This window comes from Argopecten irradians, chromosome 5, assembly GCF_041381155.1.
Source record: "Argopecten irradians isolate NY chromosome 5, Ai_NY, whole genome shotgun sequence".
NCBI classification, from domain to species: domain Eukaryota; kingdom Metazoa; phylum Mollusca; class Bivalvia; order Pectinida; family Pectinidae; genus Argopecten; species Argopecten irradians.
This window is the reverse complement of record NC_091138.1, coordinates 17,419,255-17,436,728: the sequence shown is the minus strand read 5'-3', so window position 1 is coordinate 17,436,728 and position 17,474 is coordinate 17,419,255.

Here is a 17,474-nt window from a genome sequence, read left to right as displayed (position 1 = left end):
TATATCCATTGCGGCTGCCTGTATGCCGTGATGATGAAATACTGAAACAGGGTTCGTTCAACTGTTTATATTTACATGTAGCAACGGAGACTTCAATTATAATCATGATCTGCAGTAAAAACGAATAAATTCATCCTACACTTGATGTAGTACTAAAATTGCAGTTTTATTGCGGTATATGAGATATATTTTCTAGTTATCAAGTCTTTTAAACGTCTGGATTATTAATTGTAAACTAAGAAAGCTAATAAAAATAGCGAGTTTTTGTTTTCTTTACAAATTATTTACAGGGATTATTTGGCTGTTCAGGTTGAATGGTTGAAGCGTGAAATTCACTCTACATCTAAAAATGTTTTACTGTGAAAAAGAAAAATAATGTGATTAAAGAATAGTTATAATGCAATGACTAGCGATATAAATACAATCTAGATGGCATATAAATATTCATAGCGCCCGTACTTCTGTTGATCTGCTACCCAGATTGCATTTATATCTCCAATCATTGCAATCTAATAATCCTTTCATTGTTAAATTAAGTAAATAGATGCAAAATATACGAATTAATCAATTTTAAAGAAAAAATGCAAATAGTTCGGGTCTTATTATTTGCAGTATATAGTCAAGTGTAAATTTGGCACCAAATTCTATTTGTATAAATTGTGGCTACACTTGTGAAAATGCTAATCATTTCTTTTTTGCATGTCAAAATTATGCTGCTGCCCGTACAGAAATGCTCCAAGTTTTAAATAATTTAGATATACAAGTAAATTTAAACTTATTACTTTACGGAAATGAAAACTTGGCATTGGAAGTAAATTGCCATGTATTTGAACTTGTGCAATCATTTATAAAGTCCAGCAGAAGATTTTGAATTCTACATAATATTATAATATATAGTATTTATCTTGTTATTATATACTCTGACAACTATAATTATTATTTATACCTATAGAATGTATGTCATCACCTGTAAATATTTCATATTGATTGGAGAAGGCTTCTTAAGTTGAAATAACTTGTGCCTAATCCATTTGTACATTTATGACAATAAATTATGTTTAAAGTAAAAAAAAAAGTAAAAAAACAAAAGTGTGCGTCATAATGCTCGCTGGTGCTACATTGTGTTCCATTGGAATAGAAAATCTGTTGTAAATAGAATCACACAAATAAGACACATCGGAATGCAATTCAGCCGTCAAAAATCTAACCTCGAAAAGACGGCTGCCTTGGATAAAAGAAAATGTGAATTTGGGTAAAACTTGTAATTTTTTTCAAAACGATTCAAACGCTAAAATCATAAAAACCATAAGTATGTTACATATGAAAATTGGACCAGAAATACATACTTACCACATGATTCCACTGTAGCTTGTTGACATCAACGTTTATTATTGTGATGCGGTCTCTGCGTCCCGTGTTTTATCACGTTTGTCCAAACTTTCTCATCTGACCTCCATACCGCTGTGACACATATGTTTTGAGTCTTCTTTATCCTAAGGTTTAGCATGGACTCCGAGTGCCTCAATGAATTATTGATTATGGCCGTTGTCTTCCTTTCAATCTTTTTGCCACTTCATGTTTGGCCTTTGAGTTGAGCGTTCGCCTCTTTGAAGAATGCTCTGGGTTCTGTTCCCTGAGTGGGACATATTATATTCTGTGAAAATTCTAGTTTCTGCTCATGCTTAGCGCTCTGCCTAAAGTGTAAAGTGAGTTGTCACTACAGTATGACCGGATAGGACGTGCTTGGTTGTGGAATAGCACTATAAATGACAAGAGTTCCATCATTACAACGAGTCACATCAGGAATGTACCGCAGTCTCCCAAAACCCGCACGCACTTCATACACGCAATTCACCGCATGCACAGGAGAAGGACGTTGTTAGCCAAACAACCGACCTTTGACACCGTATTAATGCTATATTTTCCCATTCACATTTTGGAAATTATCATTTATACGGAAAAATGTCAAATGTTCTCTTTTGCAAATTGATATCGCATGTAGACGACAAAACCTTATACTATATAAATATACACATCAGTCGCGTAGGGCAAAGGTCCTCAATATATCGTAACAACACCCCCCTCGCGCGCCCCGCACAGGAGATACTGATATATATTTTTTCATATATTATTACATATAACCTTCTACACATCTATAGACAGTGGCGTCGCTAACAGGAAATGAATACGCAAATTAGCGTGCGAGTTTGGAGTAACTCCTAGAAAATATAACGATTTAGAACGACTGAGATGAGTTTTATGATGCAGGCGCGAGAGTTTGGTTTGGGGGATCTGGGGGTCTCCCCCGAGAAAAGAATTATACGATTTAGAATGGCAGAGATGAGTTTTACGATGCGTTTTCTTGAATATGCAGTCGCCGAAGGCGCGAGATTTTGGTGTTTGGGGGTACGAGAGTCTCCCCAAGAAAAAATTAACGATTTAGAATAGCTGAGATAAGATTTACAATGCATTTTGTTGAATTTGCGAGCGCCGAAGTCGCGAGATTTTGTTGTTTCGGGGGTCCGGGGTCTCCCTCCAGAAAAAAATATTACGATTTTGTATGGCTGAGATGAGTTTTACAATTATTTTGATACTTTTTAAGGCGTTCTCAACACGGTAATTTTTCGATTTAAAGTTACATGTATTCAAAATGATAATTGTGAGTGTCGTCATAGCATTATGCAACCCAGCTCGATCTGAACATACCGAATTCACACCATCGGCATTGTTGTATAACTCAAAATAATAATGAATTGATTGTCCTGCTAAGACATATAAACAAATTAATCTTTTAAAAAGCATTATTTGTCATATTATAATCCTTTGATGGACATTTTAGTCTAGTTCGTGCGTATTGAAGAATTTTCATTATTTAAAGTTTAAACAATACGTGGGGGGAGGGGGAATTAAAAAACCCTGCCCCTCCCCCGGCCCCTGTTTCCTATACGCTCCTGCATCATGTGAGATGTGCCTGATAAACTAAACCAAACTAACAGGTTGTCTCCGAGATCTCATTTTTAACGATCCACGGTAACCCAGTTACATTTTAATCTATTATATGGAATAAATTGCACTGTTTTACATATACCTAAGTTCAAATGTAAGAAACAGGTAGCAGTGTACAGGGAGACCGAATGGCCATAACCCCGTGGTTTTGATGTATGCATAAAAATAAAGAATACATATATATGTCTTAAAATTTGTGAATTAAATCTAGAGACTTTATGTAGACTTTACATTTGTATTAATCAAACAGAAACTAGACTCGGACCTAAGTAGTAACCATTTTGGACTACTTTCGGTAAAAAAAAATAAAAAAAATGGCGGCGCCCATGGTAACACGCTTCGACGTAATCAGTTGGCGATAAGAGGTATTTATTCCTCGAATTGCATCAACGTAAATAGTACATGGGTTATAGATGTTAGTTTGTTTGATTTTGTATATACATTACAACTAGGAATTTAATTAATTGCCTCATGTTTAATAATGATTCAGTCGCTCTCTTTTGGGCGGTGTACGGTCAAACAGCATGCCTTGGTTCAAAAGGTCCCAGTGAAAACAGTTCCGTTATTTAGTCATAAAAAATACGTTGTATATATAGTTCAAAGTAATATTGTATGATAGACCTAGTGTATGTAAATAAATTAGTAGAAAGTATAAAGATCAAATATCGATGATCTTCTATTTCATCTTTTTTCCCAAAAAATGACTTTAGTAAAATACTAGATTAATATTAATATGTGGAATTGCCTTTCTATGGGTAGTAATAATCAAGCATACATGTATTTATCACAATTTGGCTGAATGGAGGAGATCAAGTGAATCGCACATCTCTTTTCAAAATCTTCCCTTGGAGTAATGGTATAGAAAATGTTGGTCTAATGTAGCCTAGAATTAGTTTAAACAGTATTTTATTCATATATTGATACATATACATACATTACATAAACACATTTTGGAATGGGAAAACAAGCTTAGAGCTGAAATAAATTCCTTTCCCTGAAATATCAAGCCTCATTAAAACTTCCAGTTGAACAACGCTGATGAAATTACACTTCAACAAAATCGTTTACCTAATTTGATATATGTATGTACTGCAAGAAATAATTCTTCGTTTTTATTAAATAGCTATCATGTGATCTTCCCAAAGTAAAGTTTTTTCGGTAAGAACAATATCTAATTGATTCAGTGTATTTTGTCTGATTATGGAATAGTCAGAACATGATATTAAAAAAATAATGATTAGTTTCGATCGAACCACAGGTACAAAGTTGACTATCTTCTAAGTTTCTTGTATATAAATGTTGTTTGAGATTACTACATTTAAGTCCTAAACATATGTGTAAAATTTGAATATATCTATTTCCTGAGTTAAAATATAATGGGGTTTGGGTTTGAGGGGGGGAGGGGGGTGGGAAATTATACTTTTTTGCAAAAAGCTTTTAATAATGCCAATAGACGGATTTTCACGAATATCTACTGGAAATGCATTCCATAACTTAATTGAAGAATTAAAAAAAGAATCTTTCTAAAACTGTGTTTTGTAGTTTGGTAGCAGTTTGGCTTTTAATTATTTGAATTTCTATCGGTATTATACAAATGACCTCCTGATTCCTTATTTGGAATTAGACGTGATAGATAACCTGAAGTTTTCCTATGATACATCTTGTGGCATTGCAAAATTTTATGATAATATGATAATCCTTTTAGATGATTTTCAAGTCTAAATCTTTATACAGTTTGCATACCTGTTACTATTCTTGCTGCCTCCAATTGTATATTTTCTAAAATTTGGTATATATAATTTGGTAGGTTGTCCCTAATAAAATCAGAATATTCTAGAATCGGTCTTATAAATGAAAAATACATGTAGATAGTTTGGAGAGTTCGTACCTAAAGTAAATCTTAAAGCCTAGAGTTTTTCCCCATTACGTAACCCAACTATGAAACTGTTGTCCCATAGTTGTTATGTCTTCAAATTTCTTGTAGTAACGCGGCATTGTTGTTCTAAAAAATCTTTTTTTTTCTAAGTACCACTGGGAAAGAAGACGAGTTATTGCAAAAATCCTAAAATGCAAATGCCCTTGTGCTTCATAACATACAAGACAACCTTTTTGATTGAAGGAGGGGCAGTTGTTTTTTTTATTATTATTTGCAAAATGTTTTGTTTTTGTTGCTGTTGTTTTTTAACGCAAGTCTGTGCTGCAACGTACACGTGTCCTGCTCAAATACATGGAGACATATTTCTAGTTTAAATATGACTTAGTCACACAAAACTGGACATTAAGCGGTAATTACATAGCGACTCTATGAGACTTTATAATGATAGAAATGCGATACATATCGCTATTTTAAACAGCGATAATGTGTTTTCAATGACATCATCAATTTTGTTAAAAGTGAACGTGAAAATTCATGCAATTTTTTTATCTTCATCTATTCTTAAAACGGGAATTGAGAATATAATTCAAAAGGTGCAGTCTTTTCTATGACCTTAAAAAATTGATTACAAACTAATGAAATTAGCGGTATATTGATAGCAGTATAAGTACAGATGTATATGTGTACTTATAATGCCTGATAAGTAAAATCAAAAGAGGAGATTGTAATAATTACGATAATATTTCCTGGATTGTATATCTTCATGTATGTGTTTATATATATTGTATTTATATATTATTTTCAGTATCTCTAATCTGAGGTATAAAGGTTATTATAAATATGAAGAATCAAATTTTTAATGATATTTGATTGAACTGATGACCGAAATTACGGATGAAGCATGTACTATAGTAAACAAATTAGATTATCGCCTATATCGTTTTCATTTAAAAATAAAACAAACAAAAAAACAACACAAAAAAAAAAAAAAAAAAACCACAGGTACTGTGATACACAACGCCATGTACACTGTATATATCTTATCTGGTCTTTGGAACTGTCATTACAAATACACGTAAATATTTCGGTACAAATATGTTTTAAGATGCTCCACCGCCGACAGGGAATAAACGATTCTCTGGTATTTACTCAGATATGTGTAAATGTATGTCTAATAAACACAAAACCTGAATTCTGTGAAATAGTTTATTTTGCTTTTGGTGCATGCGCAGTCAGTACTTTATGGTGCTATGGAGGTCATGGTGCTATGGACCTTTTTCGGAAGGCAATTTTTTTTTTATATATATTTTTATCTTGAAGTAAAATAAGAAGCTCAAACTTTTCAATGACGGAGTGCACGAGGTTTAGACTACAGGTAGACACGGAGTGCACGAGGTTTAGACTACAGGTAGACACGGAGTGCACGAGGTTTAGACTACAGGTAGACACGGAGTGCACAAGATTTAGACTACAGGTAGACACGGAGTGCACTACGTGTGAACACGGTGTCCACTACAGGTGGACATCGTGTCCAGGTAAAATGTCCACTACATCCAGACCACAGACAGACTAGATGATGTGCCACAGAGATATGAGAAAATATGTATTTATTCTGCAGTCTATATGGACTTTGACAGATAGAAATATTTATTGCGATCAGAAACATAATATTTATTGCAACATAAAAATTGCCGTTAATTACTGGAAATCATTCGCACTGTAATGTTTATTTTAATAGATACATTATTATCATACAATTTAATTTATAAATAAGGACGTTAATTAGAATTTATAAAAGCAAATTAACTGCGTTGCAAATTAACTGCGTACGGTAAACCACATACTGGTTATGTCTCATCAATGGATAGTTCCCAGTAAAAACTATTTTTCTTATTAATGATACGTAGTTTAAAGATGAAATTCTTTTTCGTACGCATAAAGTGATGCACCTTAAGCTTGCGTGGAGTAAGATTTTTAGTGTAAGCAAATCGTCGCCAAAGACATATTTTGATCGGCAAACTATTTTGATTAAAAAGAATATATTGATGGGCATAATAAAAGCAAGGACATATAAACATAAACAAATTAAATTCTTCATAAAATGTTTAACTATGCATGTATGGAATATAGTTTTCTAAACGGCAAGGTGCGCGAAATAGTTTTAATCCTGTCAAACGTATAATATGTATACATTTGCTACATGGAACCTGGCGCGTTGCAAAGCATTGGAAAAATGAGAAATCGTCCATAGACGTTAAAAATCGGCATTAGAAATTACACTTTATTGTGTCAACCGATTGAGGAACCTGTAAGCACTGGCTTAAGAAAGCAAAAATTTATTATCGGGCATGTGGCTTCTCGTGAGCATCAACACTGTTCAAAGGACCGATCGCTAATTAAATGACCGATCGCTAATAACAAATCAAACAGACAGAATCAAAATAAATCCAACTTCTACCCATTTAAACTGTAGATTCATAGTTGTTGATTATATTCTGAATTTGTCATAATTATTTTAATTCTAGAAACGTTGATAATTTGACAATATCCTATTCTGACCTTCTTTTACAAACTGCGTGAGTTACATGATAACAATGTATGATCCATACATGTAGTATATTGTACACTTAAATTTGCCTGCTCGAAAGGTAGACCCCTATGTTATGAAAGGGGTGTTCTCTGAACGCCAACATATTTATCAACAATAGGTAGGTGTTGTTTTAGGAAACAATAGGAAGGCAATTATATACTGTTTCATATAAGCTGTCTTTAATTTCACCTGTAAAGTCACCTTAGATTTACCTGTATTTCAATCAGTATCATAGGTAACATTGGTGGGTTTTGGAAAATAATTCCTTCAATGTATTCCGTACAATTACAATGTAAATTATTAATTAAAGATAATCTGTGCTTTAATATACATAAAATCATAAATATTGCAAATGCTAAGAATTAATATGGAGCTACATGTGGATTATTAAGAACGATGCATTTTGAGTTCCAGGTGAAATATGTTTTTACAAATCATATCTCAATTTTATCAGAAAAACAGGTTTCTTGATCAGTGTATATTCTAATGTAACAGTATTCTGTATTGACATAGGAGTTCTCGTAGGGCTACATTCTTAGCCAACTTTCATTTCTTGTGACCGTGCATAGTTGCGCATGATTTCTTTTATCGCATAGACGTACACCTATTGGGTGCATTTTTGCTATAATGATATACAAATTGTACATGTACATTTACATTATAATGTAGCATCACGCTGATCTAGAAATACCATCATAGGATAAGAAAGCAGGAAAATTATATAATTATGATAAATGATGCATCATAATGCAACTTTCAAAATATATTGTATGTTCTGTTAACTTAAAAAGGTCAGTCAAGTACAAGTAAAATTTTGGAAATCATATTTGACATAAATTCACTTACTCTTTGGTAGGTTATTAACGCAGATGTTACATGTACATGTACTATATATGTATATAAGGTCACTTAACAGACATATATGGAAGACCTTGTGGAAATATATCACTTTTCAACAGGCAAAAGGCTTATATTATTTCAAACTTTTAATCAAATTAGTGTTACACTAAGTTGAAACTGGATAATTCCTTTTTGGATTTTTTCTTTGATATTACTGAATGGTAAAGTTACTTCCATGTGAAATAAGTTTCAAAGAATTTTGCTTGATTTTAGTATCAATCGATTGAAAATCTAATGAGATTTATACCAGAGATTTTAGGATTATCAAGGAAATCTTTAAAATTCTTGAAATAAGATCATTGTGAATTTAATTTAATTTCATTCATAGATTCTACTTTTTATATTTTCATAGCTATTAACAGAAACATATATTATGTATATATGTATCTGATATTAAATATGAACACTTGTTGAAATAAAAATTAATCAATATACATTTAGATATCAACACTGGTAACTTTTACAGGTAAATTTACCTGTTGGCATTGGGTCTGCTTTTAGGAAAAAGACTATAACCACTGTCACAACAAACTGCCCTACAGGTAAATCCAAAATGTTGGCGTTCGAAAGGTAGACCCCTAGTCTAGGACTGCAGTTGCCATGGTCAATTGGACTTCATTCTGTTCCATCAACCACACCACGGGTATGATAATCTAAATTACCTAACATTGGTCAGAGTGGGGCCAGGAGCCTGGGGCCTTCTTTTGGCACCCTTCAATATGTTCAGTCAAGTGTATCACAGACTAACAACACCTGTATACATGTAGTACGTACCTTATCCCAACCCCAGGAGGTCCATTTATAGCATGCTGTACTTAGGTGGCAGCCTCTCTACATACATACATTGTACTCATCACACAAATACGTACAGTTATACAACAATGCTAGTCAATAGGGATATGTGTTTTAACTGGTAGTGCATTTTAATTTATTTGTTAATGAAGCTTTATATATTAAAATTAAAAATAATCAAAATACCAGGTGTATAATTAACTAAAACATTTATTTCAAGACAAGGACGTATTGTTGTATGAAGATTATTGGAATATCATATTTCATCCAATATCTTTTCATTAATTTAATTTTTTTCACACTGGCTTTTTACATATATCAGAAACCTGATTATCATGACTATGTATATAATATACCATATTACAATGTTGAATAAGTACCTAATCTAAATTAATTTTGATTATAATATACATGTATTATTGGTAAATTCAAGGTTGTGACAGACATGCATGATTTACGCATTGTACAGCTCCCGTCAGCTCCACTTCACGGCTGCCTGTCATGACAATAATTGAGGTGTATTCAGCATCACTTACTATATGTTTTGCCAGCTAGTTTTTACCCCATCTCATCCCAATCTCTCTCCCCCCCCCCCCCCCCCCCCCCGGGACACGGTGTACATGTTTACATGGGCTCTACAACAAGCATGTACATGTATCTATTAAGAATGGTACTTATGTGTTTGAAACTCATGAACCTACATGTATATGATTTTTAAACGGTAAAGTATATTTGTTTGTCTTAACAAACTTCCATAGAAACAATTCTAAAATCACATATTATATAAAGATACTGCCTCCATTCTCATAAAGCTGTCCAAACACAGAAGGCAACGATTCTGCCGGGTGTATCTCTGAACGCCAACATTTTGGATTTAGCTGTAGGGTAGTTTGTTGTGACAGTGGTTATAGTCTTTTTCCTAAAGGCAGACCCAATGCCACAGGCAAATTTACCTGTAAAAGTTACCTGTGTTGATACTTATCTAAGTGTATATTGATTAATTTTCATTTCAATAAGTGTTCATATTTAATATCAGATACATATATACATAATATATGTTTCTGTTAATATCTATGAAAATATAAACAATATAATCTATGAATGAAATGAAATTAAATTAAATTCACAATGATTTTATTTCAAGAATTTTAAAGATTTCCTTGATATATCTAAAATCTCTGGTATAAATCTCATTAGATTTTCAATCGATTGATACTAAAATCAAGCAAAATTCTTTGAAACTTATTTCACATGGAAGTAACTTTACCATTCAGTAATATCAAAGAAAAAATCCAAAAAGGAATTATCCAGTTTCAACTTAGTGTAACACTAATTTGATTAAAAGTTTGAAATAATATAAGCCTTTTGCCTGTTGAAAAGTGATATATATTCCACAAGGTCTTCCATATATGTCTGTTAAGTGACCTTATATACATATATAGTACATGTACATGTAACATCTGCGTTAATAACCTACCAAAGAGTAAGTGAATTTATGTCAAATATGATTTCCAAATTTTACTTGTACTTGACTGACCTTTTTTAAGTTAACAGAACATACAATATATTTTGAAAGTTGCATTATGATGCATCATTTATCATAATTATATAATTTTCCTGCTTTCTTATCCTATGATGGTATTTCTAGATCAGCGTGATGTTACATTATAATGTAAATGTACATGTACATTTGTATATCATTATAGCAAAAATGCACCCAATAATTAAACTGTTGTCCGTTAACAGCGCAGTAAAATTATATATTTTTGTGCATGTTAGAAATAACATATAAATTTCTTTCCTATGGTTGAATTTCGGTCAAACATTGTTACTAGATACAAATTGGTATATGTACTATAATCTTTAAACAGAAAAAAATTAGAAAACTGTTAATTTGGTATTCTGAGCAATAAAAGTTTGCAACATTTTGAGAATTACAAGACCTTCAACATATGGACTTGAAATAATTTTGCCAGTATTGCAACATTAACATCTATAATGTGTATTAAAATGAATATGGTTAAGACCCTAAGTAACAGTCTTCAATCTCATTTCATTTAGTATTTTTACATTATTAAGTGACTTCTAAAAATATTTTGTATCAAAAATACATATAGAGCATTAAACCCCAATGATATATTATTACCAATGTTTATAAAACATCATAATGTGTGTTTGTGTCGGCTTCAATAGATTACCAACTTAAACTATAATCAACAGGTCAAAATTTCCGACAATATTAATTTAAACTTTTGTGATATTGTTTTTCTCCACTCATTTTCTAACCAAATACTTCACGGTGTACGTCTATGCGATAAGAGAAATCATGCGCAACTATGCACGGTCACAAGAAATGAAAGTTGGCTAAGAATGTAGCCCTACTGGAACTTCTATGTCAAAACAGAATACTGTTACATTAGAATATACACTGATCAAGAAACCTGTTTTTTCTGATAAAATTGAGATATGATTTGTAAAAAAATATTTCACCTGGAACTCAAAATGCATCGTTCTTAATAATCCACATGTAGCTCCATATTAATTCTTAGCATATTAATTAAGCACTGATTATCTTTGATTAATAATTTACGTTGTATATAATACGGAATATATTGAAGGAATTTTTATCCAAACCCACCAATGTTACGTACCTATGATACTGATTGAAATACAGGTAAAATCTCAAGTGACTTTACAGGTGAAAATAAAGACAGCTTATATGCCTTCCTATTGTTTCCTAAAACAACACCTACCTGTTGTTGATAAATATGTTGGCGTTAAGAGAACGCCCTTTGTAAGACTGTGCCAGGTTAGTGATTAGTTCCGCTCGAGTGATCACACAATGCAAGTGAGAATCGGGAGTATGTTTATGTAAGTTTTAATTACTAATCTCTGATGATTGTTGATAAAATATAACTCAGGATAATTGCTAAAACATTTAACCTTTTCTCCACGTTTGTTGTAGATTGAAACAGCTTTTTAAGTGCCGTTCTACGGAAGAATTATGAAAAGAAATCGGTATTTTCATCGATCTACAAATGAAGTAGTCCAAAAAAAAATCTCACTTCGAGATTATACGAACATTTTATGTATGATTTTTGACATTCGGACCAAAAATACTTCGTTAATTACGTAGTTTACTGAATACGTTATATATATTATCAGAACGTCAAGCTCCTGTAGGCCTACTTCTGATGACAGTGGCTAAAATGTTTTTAGTGACAACCTCTATACGTGCTTTAATATGTATAATCTGATAATGTATACATGTGCTTATAAAATTATCGATAATTATGGATGTGGTAAATATTCATACCTTATTAACTGCCGTAAGTTGGAAGATTACGCCAGCTTGGACATTTAGAAAATGTTCATCGTCTCTCACGCGCTATTTGATCAGTTTACAAAGTTTATCCTAAATTTTCTTAGAGTTGTCTTTCTTCCATTGTGGATTTACACGCACATGTGGCATAACGCAGCCGTGATAAACAAATCTCCATTTCGTCCTGAGATTTATTTGCTCCCCGAACTAATATGATTCAAATTACAAAAATCATTATTGTAAAAATTTTGATGTTTGAGGTGAAACATTGATTTCATTTTTTCCGTTGCGGGTAATTGTCACTTGGGGGTGCGGGATAATTGTCACTAGTAGGGACAAAACGCGTGGGGCGAAGCGAAGCATTTTCGGGACGAAACGTCTTCATGCATTGTTAACAACATTTTCGGGACGGAAAGTCTAGATACATTGTAAACAATTCAAGTGAAAATTTTCCAACCTAAGATCATTTGGATAGTGTATATGGTAAGGATATGAAAGCAGTTATCTACTTCTCCTATTTCAACATTACAGATACGCTTATTTCAGTAACTTTCATATTCAAAATTTGCTATTTAAAATTCCCGGTAAAATCAAAGTTGTTGAATACACTGCCGTTAGGAGCGCTAGTATCTGCGAGCAAGTTCTAAGCCAATCATATTAAGGAAATTGACTGAAAGAGAATTTTGCAACCACGATCACAATGGCGAGGTGATCCTCGCCAAAAACAAACGAAAATATAAAATCAAAATTTCAAATATGTGCCAGCACAGGTGTATCATATCGGTCACACACCGAAACTAACTAAAGTTGTGTATTAAGACCATTCATGGAAGGGGTGGCATCAAATGTGACAGCAGGAGAAATAAAAATTATTCAAGCATGTAATGGTTTCCATAGCCGTTACCAAAGTGTATATATCAACTGTTAATGATCTAAGTATTACTTTAAGTCTTACTAAGGATCCTTTAAGCAGAGTCTAAAGTTCAGACATATGATGATAAATTTCTATCTGCAAGTGAAAAGAACAATCAGACTGTGGTGGTGGTGCTATCAAAAGCTCTACTGCTCTTGCAAGGTTTAGGCGATAGAGACAACATCAGGAATTGCAAGGCCGAAAAAATTCAAATACTGGATGCAGGCAACAAAACATCTGTTACAAACAAAACCAAAAAAAGGAACAAATGAAATCAAAAAAGTGCAAAAAAAGGATTAATTGTCTCGTTTCCCTTGCTTACCGATGATGAATTCAAAATTGGCCGAGAATCCTCTCTTTGCAAATGCTCCATGTGTGTCCAGGGTCAGTACCATGCGCGAGTCTTTACTGTGCAGATTTGGTGGAAATAACGACCCACAGAATTTTTCTGATCCATTGTTGTCCTTGTGTCCCTCTACCAATAGATGTCCTCTAGTACAGCTCCAAAAAAAATTCAAATTAAAAACTTGATAAGCGCCTCTAGTTTTCAATTTACCATAAATTGATGAAGTATTTCAACATTAAGAAAACTTTTGAGTATGAAAAAATTCACAGTTCATCCTTAACTTTATCTGCGTTTGATATCTTTTCAACATTCTGGCCATGGAAAGACATTGTCAGGTTTGGTTGCAAAGGAAAGCCGAAGTACTTGCAAAGAAACCAGCAACCTACAACCAGTTACCTAGCAATATTCCACATATCCTCACAACAGTTTACATAGACTTAGCACAAAGTAATAGAGCAATACGACAAGGATTCATTGTTTTTATATAATTGATTAAAACAAGAAACACTTATAATGGACCAAGATTTTAGGTTATACAGTAGATAATCAGCGTAAACACTTACGAGGTCATGACCCCAGAGGTCATGGATCCTGAGAGTTCAAAGTCTGTGAAAGCTACCATCACTTTCTCTGAGTTTAATGGATTGCTCATACCGTCTAGGATGTAGCGACACGTTACATTGATTGGGTAATCGCGAGGATACCCCGGTGATCTTACTGTACCGTTTGATCCTTTCTTACTTACAATCTTGACATCACACTCTGTAATCAGAAATCATTATATATCTAAACCATTGAAATTAAGTCATCATAAAAATACAGTAAAATACACTTATAAAGCACACAATATAACCTTTGGCAATATTATCATGGCTTTCCTAAAGTTAAGGACATCTCAGATATCATTATCTTACCCATACAATCCTACTGAGAACAATGCCAACATGAACAGCTCATGAAGATTTCAATTCTAGTACCCTTTTTTAATAGTAACATTCCTGAATCCCCAACCTATGGTGTTAATATGTACAAATTTATTCACTATTATAGTGACTTTGCTTCCATCTTAATATTTTTCTAATTACCATTGACTGCTAATGGAGAATATCAACAACCAATATCAGTGTGGTTCAAATAGCAAGGTATGAGGTTGCACTTGCACAGATACAGAGAGCAAAAATTAGAGATGCTCAAGTCTTAATACACTTACAATAATTGCTTCTAAACTTGAACATGTTTACTCCTAAATATCCCCAATGTTTAGAAGTACCCATATAACAACGTTTAGAAAGTGTATTAATAACGGCTTGCACTCCTGAGAGATCTGGGTTAGCAATTCCTTTTCCATTGTGCAGCTATTAAATATAACCCCTATATGAAGTTACTGTTGGCTTGCTTCCTCTGCGATGGAGTGCAGACAAAACTAATCCATGAGCTACAGTTCAGAATTGGAGTGCAGAGGCTAAACTAATCCATAAAACGTTATTTTTTCCTGGTTACTCTAACTGACAGGTCATTTTGAATACTGATTTACCAGCTAAATCAACACTATCAGAGAGTATAAAAGTACAGTGAGATTAGGCACATGACTATAGAGTTAGGCAGTACTGTTCTTCAAGATTGCAGATTATTGATGATCAAGGGAGCAACAGGTACATTCCGGGTCCTTTATACTTCTAATAGCAGCAGATTTTGATAACATTTTGATTAGTTTTGGTATGGAAGATGAAAAGAATTAGTGATGAAAACCAGTTCATTTCCTTCTTGCGATGCAGCAGAGCCAAAGTGTTATTGCACTGTCATTAGGACACAAACAAATTGCAATGTCCCAGTAATATTAGGTCACTTGAGTGATTGCAGCATTGCAGAGTCAATTTCAGGAAAGCATTAGTTAATGCAGAGTACCCATGACTACAACTGCATTCTAAGGCACAGTAAATAATTGTAACTCAAACCTACAAAATGTACTGCTAAATCAGAAAGAAATAGATCTGGACTTATTGACTGTACAAATTGTCAATAGGAGCAAAAACCAGACAATATCTAATTTAAAACAATTTACTACTTCCAAACCAAAAATGTACTTCATCCAAACCAACAATGCACACTACTTCAAAACCAACAATGTAATACTTCCAAACTAACAATGTACTACTTCAAAACAAACAATGTACTACTTCCATACAAACAATGTACTACTTCCATAAAAACAATGTATTACTTCCAAACCAACAATAAACTTCTTCCAAACCAACAATGTACTACTTCCAAACCAACAATGTACTACTTCCATACAAACAATGTATTACTTCCAAACCAACAATAAACTTCTTCCAAACCAACAATGTACTACTTCCAAACCAACAATGTACTTCTTCCAAACCAATAATGTACTTTTTCCAAAATAATAATAGATTCCTCCAAACCAACAATGTACTACTTCCAAACCAACAATGTACTACTTCCAAACCAATAATATATCCACCAAACCAGAAACCAAATGAGCTACCTCAATCTACCTGACTATCCACCAAACCAGAAACCAAATGAGCTACCACAATCTACCTGACTATCCATCAAACCAGAAACCAAATGAGCTACCTCAATCTACCCGACTAACCACCAAACCAGAAACCAAATGAGCTACCTCAATCTACCTGACTACCCACCAAACCAGAAACCAAATGAGCTACCTCAATCTACTTGAATAGCCACCAAACCAGAAACCAAATGAGCTACCTCAATCTACCCGACTAACCACCAAACCAGAAACCAAATGAGCTACCTCAATCTACCTGACTATCCATCAAACCAGAAACCAAATGAGATACCACAATCTACCTGACTATCCATCAAACCAGAAACCAAATGAGCTACCTCAATCTACCTGAATAGCCACCAAACCAGAAACCAAATGAGCTACCTCAATCTACCTGACTATCCATCAAACCAGAAAACCAAATGAGATACCAAAATCTACCTGACTATCCATCAAACCAGAAACCAAATGAGATACCAAAATCTACCTGACTATCCATCAAACCAGATACCAAATGAGCTACCTCCATCTACCTGACTATCCATCAAACCAGAAACCAAATGAGATACCACAATCTACCTGACTATCCATCAAACCAGAAACCAAATGAGATACCACAATCTACCTGACTATCCACCAAACCAGAAACCAAATGAGCTACCTCAATCTACCCGACTAACCACCAAACCAGAAACCAAATGAGCTACCAATCTACCTGACTACCCACCAAACCAGAAACCAAATGAGCTACCTCAATCTACCTGAATAGCCACCAAACCAGAAAACCAAATGAGCTACCTCAATCTACTCGGACTAACCACCAAACCAGAAACCAAATGAGCTACCTCAATCTATCTGACTACCCACCAAACCAGAAACCAAATGAGCTACCACAATCTACCTGACTATCTATCAAACCAGAAACAAATGAGCTACCTCAATCTACCCGACTACCCACCAAACCAGAAACCAAATGAGCTACCTCAATCTACCTGACTATCCATCAAACCAGAAACCAAATGAGATACCAAAATCTACCTGACTATCCACCAAACCAGAAACCAAATGAGCTACCTCAATCTACCTGACTATCCATCAAACCAGAAACCAAATGAGCTACCTCAATCTACCCGACTACCCCACCAAACCAGAAACCAAATGAGCTACCTCAATCTACCTGAATAGCCACC